The sequence below is a fragment of the Buteo buteo genome, chromosome 9 (genome assembly GCF_964188355.1).
Source record: "Buteo buteo chromosome 9, bButBut1.hap1.1, whole genome shotgun sequence".
NCBI lineage: Eukaryota > Metazoa > Chordata > Aves > Accipitriformes > Accipitridae > Buteo > Buteo buteo.
Genome location: NC_134179.1, coordinates 33,898,387 through 33,917,072, shown reverse-complemented (window position 1 = coordinate 33,917,072; position 18,686 = coordinate 33,898,387). Strand labels below are relative to the sequence as shown.

General features: G+C 39.4%; 1 protein-coding gene across 5 annotated transcripts in view; it reads left to right on the top strand.

Annotated features, from left to right (window-relative positions):
• Positions 1-18,686, top strand: part of LOC142034537 (SAM and SH3 domain-containing protein 1-like) — a 570,133-nt gene that overhangs the window by 327,408 nt on the left and 224,039 nt on the right. The window lies entirely within an intron of this gene.

Sequence of the window (18,686 nt, the reverse complement as noted above, 5' to 3'; positions counted from 1 at the left end):
ATGTTTTATCTTTTTTTTTATTAGATTGCCATTTGAATCATTCTAATTTTCTTTATTATAGTCTCCTATATAAACCATTTTTTCAAGTTGGGAGAAAAATTACATTAATGTCCAGATAGTAATTACATCTTGTAAGTCACAATCTGATGGCTTGAAAACAAGGGTTAATTAAAACTTTGCAGACTGTTTTTGGAAAGCTTTAACCTTCTCCCACCCTACTTAATCCAGACATGGCACTGGAAGTTCACCAATATATAAGCACCTTTACATGTTTTACTAGCCATTCACATGCACAGTTACTGTGCTACCAGTTAGACAATGTGGTTCCTCTGTGCTCTGGAGATGAGAGACAAGGAAGGATGTGTTAAATATTAAGAAAAGGTCTTTCTATATGAAATTCTGCCATTTGCATAAAAGATGCTACAAGACACAAAAGTATGAGTTAATCACAGAGGTTAAACTATAAAAGAAAAAGTCATGCTTAAGGAGACAGACATTTCTGTTGTAGCTATCTATGAATTTATGATACTGCTGATGGATATCTTTTAAACTTCAGAATTAATGAGCACCCTGAGGACAATGAATGATAGTTGGTTAAAAAGGAATAGAAGAGTAAAGGGACAGTATTCAATATAGGTTTTTTTACTCTGCAGGGGTAGACAATGCTAAAATCCTTTTGCTGATAAATATAAAATAATATATGTTGGAAAAAAATCATGCTTCAGCCAAATAAGAAATTGCACAAACAAGTTACAGTATAGCTCCTGCAGCTTAGTTCCTTTATAATGTAAAAGAAGAGTCAGCTAAATAGCATAACTTAAAACAAAACCCCAGCTTTTTCATTACCTCTGAAACTTCAAGGAGAAATGCCAAGCTTTCAAATGTCAGATCATATCCAAACTGTTAGCAACTTCCTTTTTTAGAAAAGAAGCAAAGGAACTAGGCTGCCTTGGGACTGTATTTTGCTGTGTACATAAAGTTAGGAGAGGAGCGTACACATTTAAAACATCCCTTCCTGAGCAGGTGCCTGCAGAATCCTATTGCGTGTACATTTGCAGTCTTTCTGAACTGTGAAGACGTTGCAATTCAGTGTGAAGTACTTGCTTAGCATTTTCTTTCTTAGGTTTCAAGTGCTTCTCATCATTTTTGAGCACTCCAAACCAGGGATGAGGTTTACTACTTTCAGTACTGCTCAGGCTGATCCACGTGATCTTGATGGATTGATTGAGAGTCAGACGGGTCTCAGACTGGCATCTCTTTTTTTTGAGAGAGTCCTGGTACAAAGTAAGATTAGTCACATGTACAGCAAACCTCAAGAGGTATTCAGCTTTTCTAAAGGCTGCAAGCATTTCCATGGGCATCTCCGGTCAGGGTCATGGTGGGGGTGTGGATTCAGCTTCCCTCTCTTGAGGGCACACACTTTACCACCCTCGTGCAGGTCCTTGGGTTGCACCTGGTCTCTCACCTGGCTGTGCCAAACCAACGGCCATACCTTTGTCAGCAGCCCGGCAGTAAGTAATTCTATAGGTTGCGAATCTGCCACCCGCATTATGGAGGGAAGGGATCAATATATTTTACAGAGTTTTCTTAGTCTCATAATGTTGTGGTTTTTCTCCACACCAGACGTCTTCATCTTTGCTCCATTTGTAAAATACTTGGGCAATTGGCTGCAACTTCCAAGTTACATGGCGTTTAATTGTGAAATTTGCTGAAGTTTTTCCTTGCCTCTAGAAAAACTTTTCCTTTAGCCTTTAAACATCAGTTCGGCCATTTGTTGAAAAGCTCTGCATGGCTCACAAACTCCTTTTAATGCCTCCATTCCTCTGTCTTGTCAGCCCTTTTCATGAAGAGCCCTCTTTCACATGAGTATTTTGTGCTTATCAGGCAGAGTGAGTGCCTTGCTGCTCAATATAAAGCCCTGAGACTTACCTGTGTGACGGGGTTAGACAAGGTTAGACAAGTAATTTCACCTATCCTTATACTTTTTGAGTCTTGGGCTGATCAGGTTTTTCTTTACCAAAACAAACTTTTGATAAGTGAGCAAATCGAGGAGTGTGCAACCGCAGTAAGTAGGACAAAATCTTCCCTCCTCTGGCAGACGTGGAGTTCAAATGGTAAAGAAAAGGAGCGTGAGCAGTCCTCCTCTGCTTGGGGGATGTTTTCTGGGGAAACAGCAATTCTGCATCTCTTAATCACAGCAGATACTGGTTGAACATAATCTCCCAAGGCAACAGTGAGGCTAATATGACCTGCGATCTGTGGATAGTTACCAACTTCAGGTTTTGCACTTGGTATGACTGCTGCTGGATTACTGTGTCTAGTTCTGATGTCCCCGGTACAAGAAGGAAACCAGCAAGTTGGGAAGGTCTCGGGTGAGAGCCTTGCAGTTGCTGACTAAAGGATCTTAACTGGTTCAGCTGGTCAAGAAAATGGTTGAGAAATAACTGAATTATTAGTTTAGTAGTACTTACACAGAGAACAGGAGCGTAATGTTAAAGGGCTTTGCAATCCAGCTGACAAATGTATCTACCAACTGGAAGCTAGACAAACTTGAGCGAAATATAGTGCCTGCTTTTAATAGTGATAAACACTGGCAAAGTGTACCACAATCAAGGATGGATTTTCTAAACCACAACAGTTGTGGAACATGACTCAATATTTTCTAATTCAAACAGGCATTAGTTTCAGGAATAGCTGAGGTTCCTTGTAGCCTCACATGAAAGTCTTTTAAAAATCATACATAATACATGCCCCACCTTTCTCTTTAATTCTGTTACGTACATTCTTTATATTATCGAATAATGCCTTTTGCTGTATTTCTGGACTCTCCAGCAGTTTCTCTTTCTGCTAGGCACAGAGTCTGTACTGTATATCGGGGACAGTGATGTGAAGTATAAAATGTGAGAGCAATTATTTGATTTTCCTGGCCTTTGAAACTGCTGTCTTAGAGGACAAAGCAGAATAAAGAGCATTTCTAATCTCTGGCCATTCTCATCCCTTTTTCAGACCTGTCACAGTTCCTACTTGATAAACAGGTCTATGCTAGTGTTAGGTTTGAAGTGTTAGCATTAGACTGCCCTAGTAGTAATGTAAAGGTAGATAAAGCTTTATGTTAAACTTACTACTTTAATTAAATGTGGGGTTTTTTAGTAATCACTCCTGAAGCCCATTCCTTCACTCTACATTTTACTCGCAATCCTTGCATGGTCCTCTTGAAAACGAGCCTTAGTTCTGCAGTCTCCTGAGCCTTCACCAGGGCTGTGGATGGCAGCTATGGTGTGTGATTTTTTTTTTTTTTTTTTTTTTTTTTAATAAAGGTTGTTCAGTGCCTGCAGTACTTCATGCTCAGAATTGAGAAAATGGCAATGTGCTCCCAGCAAGCATCAGAATATTTAATCCCCAGGGCTAGGAGGTGCAGGGTTTATATCTGTATTTATTTCTCAGATGATTTTCATGTTTTGGGTTCCTTTTACAAAATAGGGATGCTTGCACTAGATTTTTTTTTTTTTTTTTTTTTTGAGGAGGAGGAGAATACAGACAAGACAATAATAACTTCCATTTTCATTAGCTACATCTCTACCTGTGTTGACATTTTCTGATGAATACCCCCTAGATTATCATCAGGAGCAACAGCAGCAAAAAAAATACTGACTGCACTTGAGGTTTCTTAGCAGGCTGAGAAACAGGGAAGGAGAAAAAAGAATATTCCAAAAGTATATCGACTGTGGCAGTATTGGGGTCTGCTTCCAAGTGATTAATATAACCAAAAATACACTTGAGAAATAAAGGAGCAGGAAATTATTTATATTCTCAGAGATACTCTCTCCCTTCAGCATATACTATTTGTAGATCCTCTTTCCCAGTTTTTAAAAATACTTTTCTACATAACTAGTTTCCGTGTTCTCCCCATGAAACATGAATGAGAGCCACTGTATTTTTAAAGCTTCATCTGCTCTGTTCGTAAATGGTATAGACCAGCTACAACCGGTGCCATTTGTTTTAAACACCCTGTTGAATGGAACCATTTTATGGAGAGTTGGCTGACAAGTGGCTTCAATTAATGGCAGTGGCCAGGAGGACAGCTACGCCTACAGCTTTCTCAGCAGTGCCGAGTAGCTATTTGGTCTGAGTCCTCAAAATAAGTATGAGCAATTTTTGCAAAAAAATTTAGTGGATAGACAAGCCTTTACCATTTGAAAAAAAGTATTTCCAAATTTGAGCCGCACAATTATATATCTGTCCCAGTGTTTCTGTCTCCAGCAGTGGAGAGTATTAGATCACAGAGAAAAGTGCTAAAACTCCCACAGTGGACAATTATGGAATAAGCTGCTCTAAGGAAAAGTTCCTTCCTGACCCCAGGATGCCTTGAAGTATTTCTGTTCTGTTTAATGTAATTGTAGATCTTCATATTAGTCCTATAAATGCCAAATCCCTTTATTAATCCTTCTGCAAGATTATTTCTTTTAAAAGTCAATTCTGCGCAGTGGCTGTTCAAAAGAAGTAGAAATTAATCTTTAAAAAAATAAAAAGAGATTCTTTCTGTTTTCAAAGCAGGACAAGATCTAACTGATAATTCATAAACATATTTCTCTTCACAACTAGCCTGATACATTCCAGTTGAAAGACAAGAATGATTATTCAGCCTGGTTGTAGGCAACTGAATAAATTATGTTGCTGCTAGAATATTCTTGAGACTTCTTTTTAATGTTGTTATTTTTTATTTATCTGTTCTAGTTACTCCTATAATTCTTTGTATTACACTCATTCCGTAATCCTTTGAAACATACCTCAGATGGTCTTCAGAGCATCCTACGCCTTTTTTTTTTTTCCTGGAGGTTCATGATCTAAGTTTTAAATATGTAATAGACTACTAATCTTTGTAAGAAATAGGATCATAAATTCAGGTATTAAAGATAAATATTAGGTAAATTATAAGGCTAATGTGTTCCCAACTAAGTAATTTTCTGATAAGCATTGACATTTCTGGAAGACATTTAATTATTGATGTACAATATATCAGGAATGATTAATCAAAAGGGTATCATAAGTTCAAATGGATATAAATTATATGTTTTATAATGCTGACGTTATTTAATTTACTAGGATTTGAGTTTAGTAGTCATCTTGGATTAGACAATGTAGGGGCACACTGTGGGAATATTAATTTTTGTCTGACTTCCCACAGATTCTGAACTGGCAGGAACTGGGCAGAGTTTCCAAGGCTAAATCCTATGTAGAATTCTGATATGAATGCATGCCTGAAAGACTGTTTAACTTGTATAATGGTGTCAAACACAAGCAATCTTTTAAAATACAATTACATTGGCTTCACTTTTCCAGGACTGGGATGGGGGGTGGTGTTTAAGGTTTTAATGATCTTACCAGCGAGACCTATGTTGTACCATAAGGTGGTGAAAAATGCCATCATCCATTTTTATCTAAGATTTAATATTCTAAGGTTACACTGAAGAGTTTAGATGCTGTAGATTCGATTTTTCTAACACAATTTTTACTCTGATAGGGTAGTGCTGGTACTGTTTTCTCATGAATATGTAGCAGCATAAGGAAAGAACTGGACAATATGTGTTCTATATTAGGAAACCTATTTTCTCTTCATTATGAAACACAAATATGTTCCTAACAGAACTATCCATACTGTAAGTATGTTTAGATCAGCTGTTACACACTGGTCTTATGCAAAAATGCAGTTCTCTTATACTCATCTTCTGAACATGCTGTCTATTGTGCAGGCTGTGTGCTATCTGACAGATTCATAGCTAGGAGGATTGGGTCTGTGGTGATGATTTCTCAGCCCTTGTGAAGGTTGTATAAAGTTTGTGGCCTTTCAACTCTGAAATGAGTTTACTTTTCAAAGTCAAACTCATCTCTAAAATGCCTTTTCCAGATGAATAATCAGCCTACCAAAAATCTTCTGTGGTAACACAATACCAAAGTAATTGTGAATCTAAAACTTTAAAAAAAAAAAAAAAAAAAAAAATGCAAAACAAATGGAAACATTCTAGCGGCCTTCAGGCAAAATCAGGTTTTCAGTGAAAAATCTGGATGCAACTTTAACGAGAGAATCTGTACTGGAAAATGTTGGCAGATAGGAATGTTTGGGCAGTTTGATATTTTCTCTCAATCTGACTTGCTCAATCATTCAAAGCAGATAGAAAGTCCATTATTAGGGCCTTCGGTTATCAGGTCCCTTAAGTGTATTGGGGTAACATTGCTCCTTGCGCAGCTTCCATGGCAACTGCGGGATATTTAGAGGTTCAGTTCAGTGGCACGCATCAGTGATAGTAGGAAAAAGACAATAGCTGACAGTAACCTCTCTGTTCTCAGTTACTCTAGAGAGCAAGCTAATGAAAGAAGAAAAATAAATACCCCATCTCTGCTATAGGTGAGAGCAGTCCTGGGTTTGCCTACATCTTGTGCATGGAAGTATAACTGACTTAGGCCTTTTGTTTTCCCAGCATACCATCCAGCCATTACTGGAAGTCATGCAGAAACATATCAATGTATTACTTTTTTTGCTTCTTCCTTGAGAGAGGTGACAATGTCAACTGTACAGCCAATACTTTACAAAAAAAGGTCATCTCCTCAGTATGGCAGACTTCAGCCCTTATGATGATGCCATTGCTGAAAATTCATGCAATTTCTTTTTTATTACTACAATATCTGCACAAGGACTGTAATAGTATCTTTTGTCAGGTTGAAAGAATTAAAGATCAAAATATCTTAGGTAGAATTTGCTGAAAGGTTTTTGATGGGTTTTGCCTACGCGCTGATCATTTTCAGTAAATTGTTTGTTTATAGTGGAGGAGTGAATACTGCAGTAAGTCAACTGTTCTTTTTCTTTTTCTCATGTATCTCCATTGAAAGGAGGAATATGTTTCAGGGGTGGAGATCAGTGCAATTTTTAACAGTTGCATTAAATTGCATTTTTAGAAGAGACAAAGTTCAGTATCAAAAGAGAAATCATCCAACAGCCTAAGTATTTAATGTGGCTCTAAGTTATTTAACCAGCTGTAAGGTCATGACTGTGTAAGAAACCTTTCTGTTCTATAGCTATTGGCATGATTTTTAAAAAAACGTTTGGCTTCCACTAGACTTTCTTCAGGCTCATTGTGCCTTTGAAAACACCATGGTACAATAACATCATTTTGAGCTGGCGAGTTCTGTACAAGTGCATGTATTTTAGAGATGTGTGATCACACTTGTGATCTTCCTCACCCATCTGCAGATGCCTTTACAGGGGTTCGCCGTTGTCTGCTCTGTCTCCTCCACGCTCAGTGGATCTGCTCCTGATGTCCGAAGTTGAATGATTACCTTCATGAGTGGCCTTTTACTGTAGGCTTTACTTGATTTTTCTAGTGTGTGTGTGCTGTTTTTCAGATTTTGTATTTGAGCTATTTTGGTGCAGGTCAGCATGACTGAGATTTTGTTCAGGACCTTAGCTTGATTTTGGATAAACAATGATTTTGTTAATAGCAAAGCAATAAAGTAAGCAAATACAATGGAGCTTCAAGTAAATGAACAAAGAACAGAGAAACATGATTCCCTCATGTGCATCGAGTGGTTCACCTGGCTATGAAAGGGCTGAATCCCAAAGGAATCACTGAAGTTGAAGGTTGAGGTGGTACATGTTGGGACCATTTTGTGCTTAGTGTCACTCCAGAACAAGTTCTGATCCCTAGGGTTAAAGAATTCAACTGTCATGATTAACTTATGGCAAGGAGAGATTGGAAACAGCAAACAATATTTGGTGGAATAATTCTTGAGGGCTGCATATATGTTTGTATAGAGCCATTTTAAAATTGCATATTTTAATGCATGAAATGCTAAGATCGGTTTGTAACTTCAGAAGACACTGCAGAAATTGTCACAAGATAGTTTCTGTATTTTATAGGGTAAATCTTTTCTTCTTTCCTCTTTATTAATTATAAGAACTTAGAAGCTTAAAAAAAACACATACTTTCTTGGCTAATGAAATTGTTGATCTGTGGGGAGTGAACCTTGGATGCCTAGAGCAAAAACCACAAGCCTTTGGTTGCCTTTGGTCAAAGAATTAACTTTAGTTTTTTGTTTAAGCTTCTCTGCAGGAGTCACACAGACACAGTATTCTGGAGTGGGTTGCATTTACCAAAAGGGCTTTTTGCCATTTTTGTGTAATAAGGCTTATGAGCGCTGAGTCTACAGCATGAATTTGGAATGGGGAAAAATACAGAAGAGGAGGAGAAGAGTAAGCATTTTGCATTTGAGAGAGATTGATGTATTCAAGGATGGTCTTATTTACCAGTAGAGATTTTCTACTTCCTTTCCTCTTATGCACCATGAAATGTAGCTTAATACTGTTGATCAGTTTTATGGTGGCTAGCTGCATGGTTAGGTGCAGGGGGCAATGTGCCTACCTGACGGCAGTCTAGTAAGGACTCATTCCACTGCTGCTGAGTTAAAATTAATCTGTTTAGGGAGAGAATTCATCTTACCACTGTTCTTTAAACAGACAAGAAAAGGCCTCTTCTGCGAGGGTTAGAGGCTTTTCAATAGTCAGAGTTGTCAGCCGAGTGAGCGCTCTGTTGGCTTTCCCTCTGCAGGGGCTTGTGTGCAAAGTGGAAATTCAAGGTTGAAATGGGATCTCTGCAATCATTTATGTGAAAGTTGTACAATGATGCCCCTAGATGAAAGAATACATAAAAATTCATAAGATACATGAGGAGCAAATTTCATTAATATTTATCAGCCTTCTCCTTTGTGGAATATACAGATGTTAGCTCATTGTTGCATTTAAATGCAGTATACTCAAGACAGGAAAGAAGTAATGGGCAGTAAATTTCAGCAGCCTGATACTTCTGAGTATATCTGTACATGGCCATGCAGCCAGAATGATAGTAACCATGCTTTTAAAACAGCATTTTCAGCTACTCTTTTCCTCATGTGAGTTTGTGAAAATTAATCAACTTTATTAACATCCCAAATTAAGGACTGCATTAAGGCAATTTGGTTTTTAAAGGTTGCCTTTCAGACTGTTCCAATTGCCTACTGTCACTACCCCAGCAATACTGGAAAATTAAATTACGATGGTAAAACACCATTTCTGTTACCATAGATGTTTTCAATCTCTTGCGCTCTTTCTGAGAGAGGACAAAAGTTCAACCTGTAGCTCATCGTTTAATGCTGCTCCAGAAGTGTAGCTGAAGTGGAGAGGGTTATTTGGAGTTACAAGTGTGCTAAAGCCTATCAAATTCTGCTGTGGCTACTCTTGTTCTCATGCTAGGGGATAATTACTTGGAACCAAGGTGCTTGGCAGATATACTTTGTGCCATACCAGAAAATCAAGCTGAGCAGTGCAGTGTAATAAGCAGTATTGTATAACATGTTGTTCCAATTAGCTCATGCCAGGACCTATTAACAGCACTTTCTCTAATTTTTATTTCCCAGCCAAACACAACAGTAATACCACTGGAAAACACAAGAAAACAATTACAATCAATCCATCAGTTCTAACTAAATGGCAATATATAATCAGTTACTGAGGGGTCCTGCACTGTTTTGTGTTGACTTGACAGGGCTACCCTGAAGAAAAACCAGAGTGTAAGCAGTCTTAACTGTGGTAATTCTGCTCGTGTCTCAATCTCAGTGGTTTCGCCTGCTGTGGTTCTTACCTGAGACTTTCTGGAGCAAAACAGCATCCCACTCTTCTGGGATGTGGGAAAGATACCACCAACTTCTGTATAAAAAGTGCCTATCTTGGTTGACCACTTCATGCGATGCTACCTACTTCTTGTGTTGTCCTGCTATCTGTGGTCATAGCTTCCCATCGTATACGCTTGTTGTTTTCATGGCAGCCTTCAGGAACCACATGGTATTGGCTTTTGCCTTCTCTCTCTCCTCAGCTACTGCCAAGTCCTGGCTAGGTCTGATGTTGGTTTCCAGCAGTGCATGCCTTGCAGTTTTCAGTTGAGCGAAATGTAATAGCTATTGAGAGAATTTCTCCTCAGCCCATGTTTTAGATCAGATATTTGTGCAGATCCAAGATATACTGAAGTGCCAGAAACGTCTGTGTGAATTTCTGCTAAGTGGGCCCTCCTGTTTCACACTGCATTACTGTGAGAGTCAACTGTCAGCTATAAGATAGCAGCTAGACCCATGTGCATTCTCCAGGCTATTCAACAGACTTCAGAGAATTACAGCATTACTCTCTGTGTCAAAGGTGGGAAAAAAATTTAAATAAAACAATCAAAATTGATGTAGTTCTCTCTGCAGCGGAGGTTGGCTCTAATGGACTGTCAGAGGCACACTCTGGTGTGGAACTGTGTGTGTCGGACCTGGACCGTGCTGGCCACACAACGGGCTATTACACAAATGCTACCAGAGGAGCAGTTTCAAACAGCCCTGGGGAAAAAAAAAAAAAAAAAAAAAAAAAAAATCAATGATCTAGAAAAACAGAGTTGAAGAAATGATGATAGGACTGTAAGAGTCCTGAAGGAATTGAGGGCTCTGACCCTGAGAGGATTTTAACTAAATGGCTACTTAGTTAATTGGATTTACTTGGGGACGGAGGGGTGGAGGGGCAGGGAGGAAAAAGCTTAAATGAAGCTGGACGTAGAAAAGATTCTCTAATAGATCAGACTGAACAATAGTAAGAGCTTTATTACAGTCTTGTTAAAATTCCCCCAGCTGAACAGTTACTCAGTTATTGTGTTAAGATCCCACTATAACATGTTCCTAAGGGATTTTTGCAGTCTCAGAGGTTGTATCCATGCCATAGCAGAAGCAAGTCAGTAGTTCTTCAGCTTTTGTGCCAAGGGGAGACTGTGAACTCCTTTCGTGTGAGACATCAGCAGAGCTGCGAAGAGCAACGTGAGCCAGGTACAGACCATTTAGATCAGACTTCTGCACCTGCCTTTTCATCCAGGCCACAGAGTGTGTCTTTAATTTTTTGCTCTTGCCTACGTACAGCCAATTTGCTGCTTTCTTCCGCTATAAAACGTCACCCCTTAGTTTTCCTTCACTGAATGGCATGTGTCTGTGAGTCCTCTTAGCAACTCTTGGATCTTCTTTTTTAAGTCTACTACTAAGAACTACTGCTTTGTATTATTCTGAATATATTCTACTGCTCCAAACATCAGAATCTCTCTCCTTCCCCCTTGTCTTCCAAACACTTCACTTTGGCTGCAGCTCAATCATTCTGATCTTACAGTAGGGCACTTCAGCTCAAGTGATGGCTCTGCAGGCTTCAGTGACCTTTTGCTTTCTCCAGCCAGAAAAAATATGTGGTAGAATCCCAAGAGTATGTGATTGACTGCACGTGCACCAAGGCATTGCTAAAGGAGTACTTATTGCCGTACTTCATACATTGCGTACAGGCAGATTCATGAAACTGTCATACTAGGTCTAGTAGGGGGATGGTTAGATGTTTCTATAAAAATGCAAAGATGAAATGCGTAGTGCAAAGGACAGTGTCAGATGAAAATGTGTCAGCAGATGGCAAGCTGCTGCTGCTAGTACTACTGGTTTATTTGTTTCCATAGCAAAATGTGTGTAGGAAAAAATATTCTCAGTCAACTAACTGAGCACACAGCAAGCCTGGGGGGGGGGGGGGGGGAAGTCTTTATCACTGATTTGCAAGAAAGATCATTCCTATCATGCAATTTCTGGTATCACAGATTGATCAAACTGCTCTTCATGGAAGAGGCTGCTAGGTCAGACCAAGTCCTTTGCTTGGTGTTGCAGGAACAGTGTTAGAGGACACATCTGTTTGGGACATTCTCCTCCTGAGAACTGATTCCTGTGGCCCAGCTGTCTGAAGATTAGTAGTGACTCTTCAGGCTGATGAAATGAGTCTTCCTCCAGAATACCATGTGGATTCTTTGGGGCAACTTTTTACCTCTTTAGAAGTGTCGTAAAGGCTGAAGTTGTCATGCGATATCAGTGGAAGGTTTCTCTTCATCCTCACCTTTTTGTTAAGAAGGAAGACTCAGGTAAGCATAGATGTTTTAGGAACCAAAGAATCATGATCAAAGTTCATGAACATAATGCTTTTCTTTGTAGTTTACTTCTCCCTGGGAGTCTAGCTTGTTCAGAAAGACAGGTCTCTGCTTTTGCTTCAAGCTCAGATAGTAACTTTATTTTAAGCAAGTAAGACAGAATCCAAATGTGGAACATCTCTGATCCATTTATTATCTCGGTGTCATAAAGTGTCACGCTCAGCATCACAGAGCAATTCCCAGCAGACCCCCCTCAGGGTTCTGCTCTAAGTGACCTCTACCCATGGACACCATTTGTGAAGGGCAATGCCAGCCTGCTGCTTAGCAGGTACCCATTTAAATTGCTTTGTAAGTACAGAAATTAAAAACCAATTAATATAGAATTTTCACTTAAGGAAAAAAAAAGTCCCTAATCATGTTGGGATTATTTTTAGTCTTTGGAGTTTTTCAACAGCTGGATTCATGATATATCTTCATACAGAGTTTGACTGACAGAGGTGCAACCCAAGCACACCTGCTTATGAGCAGTATTTGCACCTTGCCTCAGTACTCCTGCTTTTTACTGACTCACTGCATCTTGCATTATTTAAAAGCCTTGATTTTGCAGACATGCTCTTAATTTACTCACATAAGAAGTCTGTCCTTCAGAAAGGTGTTGTCTTATGCTTAAAATAAGCTTTTAAAGGCTAATCTTAGATAGGTTTATAAATACGTAGCAGTATCTTTTTTCAGTGCCATGCATTTAGTGAAAGCTGCTGAATGTTCCACATATTTAAAAGTAAGGCCTTTATTTTTATTAGTGTAAAGAGGCTGTCTTGTATGAGTTGATAGTTTTCTTAAAAATTTTGGACACATTTGCCAGATGAGAACACTGGAAGCTTGTGGGGTGGGGGGATGTTTTGGATGGGGTAGAACAAATAAACCTTCAAGGACATCTTCATGTCCCACAGAGATGGAGAAGTGAAAATTCTGGGGTCAGAAAGAGACCATATGGCAGAAAACATCAAAAATGTTTCTACATTAAAGATGCATTGAAACAGGCTCATGTTAACCCATGATGAATTACAGCAGTATTAAATGTTGCAACCAACTGAGTACTGAAAGAGAGCATTGTCATAAACATTAAATCAGCAAATACTAGGAAACAGAAATCAATTGCAGGTTGTTATGACAGGTGCTGTCTCAACTCTGTCTCAATACCACAGCGACATTTTATTTATTAATCAGGAGAAATACATAAGTTGTACAAAGAGGAGGATGGAAGTTGATCATTATGTACAAACTTCTGTTGTGTTGCGTTTAGCTTTCTATCTCACGTGCAGTTTGCGTGGGACATGGTTGAATGGTATGAACCAGTGCTGTGGACAGGATTACATGCATGGGAAGGGTTTTAGGCTCTGCAGGAGCCCTGCCTGTATCTCACCCTGGGCTAAGGCACCTTCAATCAGCTCATCAGCAGGCTCTACTCTGATTTTTCTGTGTTTCTTAAGTATGATCTGCAGGGCGTATTGGACTTCCGTGTCTCATAAAGGCCGGGTAGGCTTAATGTTAGCTTGGGGAAGAGAGAGACATCCATCTTCCACTGAGTTCCTGCTGACGTTACAAATGCCTACAACTTTGGGGAAAAAAATAATCATCTTCAAAATGAAAGGGGAGGGACATAAAAAGACAGGAGAATGAATACTTCAGCATTATGAACGGCTGTGATAGTGTTAGAGAGCTCATGCAATGATTTGCACTTTACATAGATGTAAACATTTAAAGAAAACATTATATGGTCTCCATTTTAGAGGAACCACTAGAGCTATAGCTAAGTATGCTTAGTGACTTGGAACTTTTCTCAATTACATATTTATCTACCATAGATTAGTTATTTAAATAATTACACATCAAGTAACATTTGTGAGTTCAAAGAGGTAGCAGAGTATGGGGCCTGTAAATAAATCACCTTTGAGTGTTTGGAAAGTAAAGGATTGAAAGATGAGCCTTTTCTCAATGAAAATACAATTGGAATTTCAGGCTGTACTGCTGCTCGGCCTATAAAGGCTGATAAAGGGTGGGTTTGCTGTGCTGCTGGTGGTGTGTAAAATTCCTAGATGTTCAGGGTTTAGACAGCTTGTTTTGAATATTCATTCACTGAATTCATATAAATTCAGATGATGGTTGTCACACTATTTAGAAAACAGATTGGAAAATTATTTCCGTAACTCTAGTAATGGTTAACCTTCAGCAGAAGAGTAATAGAGGGACCAATGGAGTTCTAGTGCATTTTTTAGATTTTCCATATTTTTAATGTGCCATGTAGTTTATTAAATATAAGTACTTCTTACTTTGTAATATATAGGGAGTGTTATACTTAATAGTTGGTCTTTTACCCAGTTTGAAGTTACTAAGCAATTTTTTGAGCATATTCTGCTCAATAAAGGACACCAGCACAAATTATATCCTCCTTTTCATGACTTTTAAAAAAATAAAATCAGCATGGCTAAAGTTCTGGTTATAAACTGAAATGCAGAGTTTTGAGGAGAATCCAGAAGTTCTTGAATTATTGGTATGAAAAGAAGCATCAATCTGCCTTCCTAGGGGCAAAAAGGAAGTTTCTATTGGCTATTTTTCAATGTTTAAAATATTTGTAAGTATGTATATTGTTTAAAAATTGTGGAAAAGTTTGGAAAAATATTTGAGTTATCCTGTTATCACAGAGAAGTCGAATTTTTGTGCATTTAATTTTGATCCTGGCTATAATCACTTTGACTGAAGGCTCTTTACTAAAGCTTCTTCTGCAGCATTAGCTATTTGAAATCATTTCAGGTTATTTTTCTTTTGATACAAATTTCTCAGAATGTATCTCAACTATTATCAGTGACATTTATACAAATTATTTCCTTGCATAATCTTAGCAGCAGCACTATGAAATTGTTAATTTCTTTTAAAAATATATCACATTTATAAACTTTTTATTCTTAAAATTACTACTAGAAATTTTTCTATGTTTGCTTTAGTGTTTTGCTGAATGCAGATGGGCCATTATATCGAGAATTAGTTTACAAGACTTGTAAATACAGGGGTGAAGACTGTGAATTTAAATACTGATACAGGAATTAAGCTTTCCTTCAACAAAGACAATTCATGTTAGTTCTTTTGGAAATGCTGCAATCTGTTAAAACTGAAATTACATTAAAATACACATATTAAATATGTATTAGATAAATATTAAGCCTGAAATATGCAAATGCTGGAGCTTGTAATTGCATTTTTTGTTTTTCCTGATGTGTCTATTGATTTTTTGATGACACCAAATTTTCCTCTTCTGATCTTTTAATACTTAAAAAAAAGGGGGAAAAAATATAGCCATAACAGAGTTAGTTGCATTATCTTCGAATCCACAGTGGATTGAACTAGTGACTCACCTCACCTTTAGTATTTATAAAGTACATTTGGTACATCTTAGATATTAAGGGAAGTGAATAGCTATATAAAACCAATTTCCAGTCAAATGCCATTTGAGAATTTGGAGTAAATTTTGCATTATTGTATGCACTATCATTTATTATTTACATGGAATAAAAATAAGACTTTGACCTTCAGTGATTCAGTTGTTTTCCAGGGTACAATGAAGGTTTTACTAAATGCAATTTAATGTTCTGGAACATGGGTAAAAAGATGTGCAGATACAGACTGTAAGGAAAATGTTAATTATCTTAAATTTAATTACAGAAAAAGATCATGATGAGAATAAATAAAAATGCTTGAAATGCAGCCAAAACATTTTCTAAAGAACATTAAAAAATATTGCTGTTTCCTAATCACAGATGATGTAGAGATAAAGCTGCCGTGAGAAAGATGTTTAAATTTCACCTATGTGGGTAGCAGTAGAGAATCAGGGCTAGACGTAAAGTAAACTGGAACCTTAGGCTTATAAAAGAGTAATTTGTCTAAGGCTGAAGCAGAGCCTTCCCCGTTACCTCTGCACCGTGCCAGCTGGACATGTCAGAAGCCCCCATAAGCCACAGATGTCTCCACACCAACTTCCTCATCCTGAAGTACCAACGCACAGAAATCACATGGTCTTTGTGAGGAGTCCTGCAGCTTTCAACGGTCTCCTTTTGTGTTTAATGTAAAGTCTGAAGATTACAGGTAGAAGTAATGGTACATGACAGCAGCATTACCTACTTGATAATTGCAGGTGTTTAAGGATTACTATCTCTTACATGCAGCTGGGAGCTTTCTTCATTGTGGCAAGGGTGGAAAGTTTCATAATCCTGCGCTTTCAGACAAGAAATGTGTGTTAGCCAGGGATGAAGCAGAAAAGTCTGTTTATTGGAAGAAATGCTCTTGACTATTCATTTTCATCTGAGCACTCTGACACCCAGTTCCTTTGAAAGTACTGCTAATTTCTGACAAGCCTTGTTTATATGTTGTTTTATGCCAAGCTGAATCCCAGAAAGCTAATTTTTGTTCCTATTAAATGTAATATTTGAGATTTAGATAAGTCACTAAATTCAAATGAGCATTAGACCATGTGAAATTATTGTTTCCGTTCGGAATTGACTGAGCTTTTTCCAATTTTGCTTAGACTGCTCCCTTCCCCCCCTCCTTCCTCCAAGGAAACAAAGTGTAGGCAGTCGGGCTGGCCATTTGGCTGGCTGGCTTCCAGTTCTCCTCTTCTCCTTAGTCTGAGGTGAATAGGCAGAAAAAACAACAAATAAAAATAACCATAGAGACACGCTAATGAAAATGGATCAGACTTCTCACTCCTTAATATCCAGGTGGTTTGTATGAACCTTTATATTCCACAGAATACTACCATTTCTCAGACTGCTAGGAAATCTGAACTTAAACTTCCCAAATCTGAAGGCAAGACAAGTGCAAATTTTAAGGTAAGGCAAAGGACGATATTCAGGTAATACAAGGACAATCCTGAGGCAAGAGTTCAGGATCCTTTTCCTGATCGTCTGTAGCATAGTGCTTGAAAATGTCAACTCCCTCATCCTGCCCCCATCCTTTTTTATTGCCTTGATAAATGAATTAATTACTCCAGCACCAATTAGTCTTAAGGTGAGAAGAGGCAAGAGGTCTGACATACTGCGGGAGAGAAGGGAAGGACTGGAAAGGAAACGGACAGGCTCAGGAGTGGGGCAGAGCACGGGGTGAATGGGAACGCGGAGCAGTGCAGGTGAGCCTTGGCCCCAGCTCCTGCCCGTGAGATCTGACCTGTCACTAACCTGCTCCCTGACATCTGTTGAAAAAACAAATTGGAGAGTAACAAGGAGTCTGAAACATCACGCTCTGTCTGATGGACCGCAATTAGAAACCTTATGCAGCCGTGGCTGTGGATTTGGCACGCGTTCGCAAGCCGTTTTCGGGGAGGTTTTGTTCTGACCTCTCAGGCAGCGAGCGCCGTGAGCTGGCGTGGGGCTGGTCCCCGTGCTCGGGTGGGAACAAAGGGAGCTAGGGGAGCAAACAAGTGCCCGGCAGAGCCCCAGGAGGGCTGCTGGGCCTGGCATGTTCGGAGAGAAAGGAGTCATTATATTTTAGGCAAATCAGAAAACACTGTGGCTCATAGACCTTACAGGCTGCGCAACAGATGGTGTTGTTTTGGCTGGCACAGGAGGCAGGTGTTAAAGCAACTTCCAGAGATAATGGAGCTGCAACCAGCAGAGTTGAGAAGAGTACAGAGAGTTACAGGGCATAACACATTTACATGGAGAACAGGAGAAGAGGAGCTTTGAAACTGAACTCAGATTTTGGAGGCAGCCACCTGACTCATGCGCTGCTTCTAGAAGGAAAGGAGATACAACGGCATGAGCTGCTTTGGGCTCCCACGGGAACGGTGTGAATTGCTGAAAACACGTAACCTTGTCAGGGCTGACACATTGTGGTTATCATCTTTTATTGCTGATGTTTTCCATCCCCATATATCACTGCAAGAAGAGATGTGTTGTCTGGGAGAAGTAAAAGTTGTGAAAAATAGGTGTAGATGGTCCCTGAGCATGGTAGTATTTATCCACCAGAGCAGTCTGAGAGGAGAAAAAGCATTCAGCCGGGGAACGGGTCTTCAGGCTGCAGAGGGTCTCATCTTCAGCAGTGAATGCCAGCCTGTCCATTTCTGGGTTTTGTTTCTGGAGCTGTAGTTTGTAAGCCCTTGCCGGGCACACCTCTGCCAAGCTACAAGGCCTGCTCTGATTGATGGTGGGCCCAGCCTGACCTCTCTGGTGTCTGCACGGCAGCTTCGCCCCTCGGTCGGGGTGGCTGGGGGGTGGCAGACCTGCTGGGCTGCGAGCCCTGGGGGCAGGTGCCCCCCAGCGAGCCTGCTCTGGGAGACACGCTGTCTAGACCGTGCTCAGCCGTTTGCTGCCGTGGCCAGGTAGTGCTGGCTAGCTAATCGTCCCGGCTTCCCGATGCCATTAATGATGGCTTGACTGCAACTAATTGTATTGTAACATGGGTGGACATATCTCATATTCAAGTGAAATTCCACAGGCTTGTGGTATAGGCTTAATAAAAGGGCAATATTAAATCTTACTAACTCTCTATTCATGCTAATTTGTCCCTTGGCAAAGACCTGCTACCAGGCTGCCCAATTTATTTTGTGAGTAGGCATAATTTCCCATAAAGGAACACTTGAAATTAAAAAAAAAAAGGGCTATCATACTGGCTATCTCAGAGCAAAGAAATGCTGGATGCACCTGC